Raw genomic sequence first — 5200 nt, forward strand, 5'->3', positions numbered from 1 at the left:
AGAAATTGTGGCCAAGTGAAAGAGACGCATTGTGTAACGATAAAGGGAAAGGCCAGACGCCGCTACTCTATCTGAAGTCAATGAATAAACTGATGCCTATCATCTTTCCTGGGTGCCGCCCTCCATTCAGTGAGCTGATCAAATATTAATTTCCTTTTTTACACAATGCTTAACATACATCGACTGGCCATTAAATTGTAAGAGGAAGCAATTTATGCCGCCACGCACAATACAAGTAAAGTATAGTGAAGAAGGCGCTGGCTATAAGGAGCCTAGGGGATGAATAGAAGATAATAGACTATAATGGAGCTGCCCATAGCAACCAATCAGACCTCCTCTCTCATTTCTTAAGCTGCTCTGGAGAGATGAAAATTGAGCTTTGATTGGTTGCTATGGGCAACAAAGACAGACTTACTGTTAGCTTTGATAAATGAGTCCTCATGTCTCTGGGATAGACATAAGCCATCCGATTAGTAGGAATCGAATTCGTTCATAAACCAGCACAGTTTGTAACTGTGCATGCGCCGCTACACTTTTGACTTTGATTGGTTGCTATGGGCAACAAAGGCAGTCTGACTGTTAGCCCAACGGGGATCATTTATCAAAAGTCGTGCAAAGGAAAAATGGCTTAGTTGCCTATAGCAATCATATACTTATATGATCTTATGAGTGCAGGACAATAATCCAGCGGGCAGACCAACGTGCACAGCATCATTGCAATCTATGATGCTGTGTACTCCCGTGTGCACGATCAATGCCGCTCCGGGACATATGGCCCGCTCACGGACCGTATATCTCAGAGGGCATACGATCATGTGCAAGAGGCCTTAATGGGACTGGCGGGCATTCAAGCAGCTTCTGCCAATGCTGGATCATGAGGACTCCTGCAGCCTACTCCCTGCCAGAACAGCCTGCCAGAGCTCTCAAACTCTAGTGTGAAACTAACCTAAGCCTGTTTTCCTCTACACCACTTTTGATAAGTCTGCTCCAATGTTCTTATTGACATGGAGAGAGAATTTAGAGGCATATTAATGGAGTATTTGATTTTGCCAAATAAAGAATATTCTTATAATGCATCAGTTTTTCACCATTTTCATGATTTCTGCTTCCAGCCATTCAATGGAAGACTTTTGGAAGTAACGGCTTAAAGGATGTCTCACTGCAACAAATGGCATTTCTCATGTAGGCAAAGTTAATACAAGGCACTTACTAATGTATTGTATTGTAATTGTCCATATTGCTTCCTTTGCTGGTCTGATTTTTTCCATCACATTATACACTGCTCATATCCAGTGGTTACAACTACCCTGCAATCCAGCAGCAGTGGTCATGCTTGCACTCCTGCTTTTCCTATAGTTAGAAGTGTATAATGTGATGGAGAAATGAATCAAGCCAGCAAAGGAGGCAATATGGACAATCACAATACATTAGTAAGTGCCTTGCATTAACTTTATCTACATGATAGATTCTGCTTGCTGAAGTGAGACAACCCCTTTAAGGGACCTAGTGAGTGACTGCATGCAGAGATCTTGAAAACAGCCAGGAATGGATACAAAAAGTATATTGAAAAATTGCAAAAGCTGTACTATAATATCGCATTAGCCGAGTTCAGACTTGGTATTTTAGTGAGTAAAAACCACAGAAAAAACCTGTTTAGTAGAAGACGAAAAGAAAAGAATTAAGATTATAGGGGTTGTCCGGTTTCAGGAGGAAACGGGACAACCTTTCAGATCCGCCTGTAATAAAGAACTGGTAATTACCTCACAGATCCCGCATCACCACATTGGTTCTCCCGGCCAGGCTCCATTTATCCAGCCGCAGTAGTGACGTCATGTTGACAATACGTCACTGCTGCAGCCAGTCACTGGCCTCTGCAGTGCACCTGACGAGGCCAGTGATTGGGTGCACCCATTATGTGTTGTAGAGGTGACATCACCGCTGCAGCCTGATAGATAAAGCATGACCAGGTGAACTAGAGGAATGGGCTGTGAGGTAAGTACTTACCATTTCATTATTGCAGGATGATCCTGAGGGTTATCCGATTTCCTTCTGAAACTCCGTTAAGTAGCCTGGGACAAAGCGAGGTCAAATACCCTGTCAGAGAGCCAATGGTCCCAGCTAACTTTGTTGATTTACCTGTAACTTCTGCAGACTGGGGGACCAGCGGAGCACCAGAGGATTTACCAGTTGATAGTGTTTTTTATTGCATTTAATAATTCTGCCATTAGTTATATTTTTTTCAGTTCCCAGAAAACCCCCTATACGTAATGGGATTTTGTAGGCATGAATACTCTTCTTATGAATTATCTTCTTGGCCTCTAATACACACCTCTATCTCATTTCAGAAGATCGCCTCTTCAACAAGAACTGAGAATTGTTATACTATAACATACTCTCTGAATAATGATTGTTTAAAGATTTTAGGGGTGCCATTGAATATAAAGTTTCCTCCTTTTAAATTTACTCCTTAGGAGGCAATGCCGACTGTCTAAATGTCTGGAAAAGCCTTTCTCCCAGCCAAACGAAATAAAATGCTAGTTTATAAAACTCTTATATTATTACATACTTTGGAACATTGTAGATTTCCCCCGGTGTACTTAATTACAGTATATAAGCCTTGGGCACTCGGTGTCCAGACAGGTCCAGGTCACTAGCTATCAGCAGTGTCTTCTACCTCAAGGCCTGGTGCTACAGTTGAATGACTCTAAAGAAATCAGGTCAATTTTTACATCTTGTTAATCACTGCTGCTGACTACTGGCTTCTGCTGAACATATGACACCTGCAGGAATGAAATCGCCAAGCTGATATGCTAGGCTGCACATGGATAGATGCATTCCCACTGTTCAGCCAATGCCACCACTTGGATTTTTACACTTCTTTAAAGCAAATACCAGCTTGCTCTTTATATCAGTAAATGCTCATTTGGAGGAAATTATGGAAATTTCATCCCCGGGTTTTATATGGCAAGGCTCCCTTATCGCCCAAGATAGCATTCTAATAATATAGCAGGCATGCCCATAATATTATGCAGTTATGATAGCCTCACACCGGATCATAACGTTAAAAATGGGATATACTATATACTGTTTTTACATGATGCGAATAAAACATGCAGCATATTGGAAAATATCTGTCTAGTGTATGGTGTGCTTACACTATTATGGGTAATATCTATTACTACACTATATTATTCCACTGTAATACTACCATTAGGATCAATTAGGACCAGAAACTGTATAGTGTTTTGATCATAAGGAAAGCAATTTAAAGGAAAAATGCAGTACCCCAGACGTGGAGTTATCTACAATATTTTATATTGTACATAGTTGTGTATTGGTATTATCATGTATTTTAAATGGGTTGTCTGCTTTATTCATCTTGATGACCTATCCTCAGGATCAGCGGGGTCCGACTCCCAGCACCCTCGCCGATCAGCTATTTGAAGAGAAGTCCGCACTCGTGCAAGCGCGGCCTTTCCTTCATGGTTTACCTGCTCGTGGTCGACATCAGAGCGACAAGCAGGTGTAATTATACCTAAGCCGTCCGATTTACTTTTATGGGATGGCTCCTTCCATTCAATAGGAAGGAGCCATCGTATAGAAGTAAATGGGACGGCTTAGGTGTAATAACACTGCTCATCGCTGCAGTTGCGATGGTAAGCAGGTAAACAACCTTCTCTTCAAACAGCTGATCCGACTCCCGGCACCCCCGCCGATCTGATATGGATGTTAAATGAAGCAAACAACCCCTTTAATATTTTGGCCGTGTGTTCCAGCTAAAAAGATATGGTTGGCAGGGCTAACCACTCTGCTCCCCTCCTCCTGGTAGGAGAGGGCTTGTCCTGCTTTCTGCCAGGAGCTCTGACATGTCCTTTGTCTCCCCTCACTCTCTGAACAGGAACTCCCCCTCCTAGCAGGAAGCAGGACCAGACCACTCCTAACAAGAGGGGAGGAAAAGGGTGGTTAGCCCTGCCAACCATACCGAACCTAGCTGGAATACATGGCCAAAACATTAAAATATGTAACAATAACAATACACAATTATGTACAATATTATAAAACATTGCAGATACCACCAGGTCTGGGGTACTGCCAAAAAGCCTTTGAAAGGATTTTATTATTTACTAGAGGATTTAACCTCAGGCGAGTTCAGAAAATATAACTTTCTTTATAGAAGCCTAACACTCATGTATTGTGGACGATATCGAAATGTGTTATCTGTTCACTCTAAACCTTGAGCATATACTGTACCATAGAGACAGCCCAAATTGCCCTGAGGAGAGAAGGTCCATCACAGGTTGGTCCCATTCAATAGTATAAACTTGTGCAATGGTTCATACCATGCAGTCTCTACAACCATAGTAAATAAGGGTATAGCTAAGTAATCAAACCAAAGATCATGGAACAGTGATGGGGACAGACAAGCACCAATTCCTCCTGCCCTTGGTAGTTAGGGTTGTGAAAGAGTCAACCAGTATCACAAGGTGGCCTCATGTTAATCGCATGTTCAACTTGGTTGCATTTTTGCATGAGCAGACTGGCCACAGACCCTACAGAGCAATTTCCGAGGGGGTGACCCAGGCCCTCCTCATGGTTGCATGAGGTTCCCAAGATGTCTTCCTCAGAATGGTGATACAGTTGAATACTTTGGCGAGGGCGGCAGTGTTTTGTGCTGCACAGTGTTATTTGGTTCTGCTGAAGCATTGTTGTGTTGCACTGCGGTAGTTGGTTTTGGCAATTGGTACTGCAGGCGCCACCTTCTTCTGTTGTCCCTACCTACTTCTGTTAGCTCTGCCTACAGTTATGATTCTACGCTGAAACACAGCCTTTATGCAAACTTACTTTGAACACTCAGGTACACTTTATTAATGTCATAGTTATCCCTAGTAGACTTAAAATAGAAGACTAATCTGTATTTTTTTCAGATGAGCAATCATATTATTTCAATCATTTTGACAATCTACAATATATGTAATATAATGTTCAGATTAGAGGAAGACATTTCCTACGTAATAGATATAATAGGTATCAACAGATCCAAAAACAGATATCTTGGTTGAAAAAACTGTTTTTCAATATAATCCATATTTTCAAAGAAAAAACAAAAAAAACAAAAGGCTGATAATTAAAAGATAAAATAAATATACAACAGCAGGTAACACCAGAAGATAACCGAGCATCAGCAATTCTATCCAAATTC

The sequence above is a fragment of the Bufo gargarizans genome, chromosome 8, assembly GCF_014858855.1.
Source record: "Bufo gargarizans isolate SCDJY-AF-19 chromosome 8, ASM1485885v1, whole genome shotgun sequence".
Classification (NCBI taxonomy): Eukaryota; Metazoa; Chordata; class Amphibia; order Anura; family Bufonidae; genus Bufo; species Bufo gargarizans.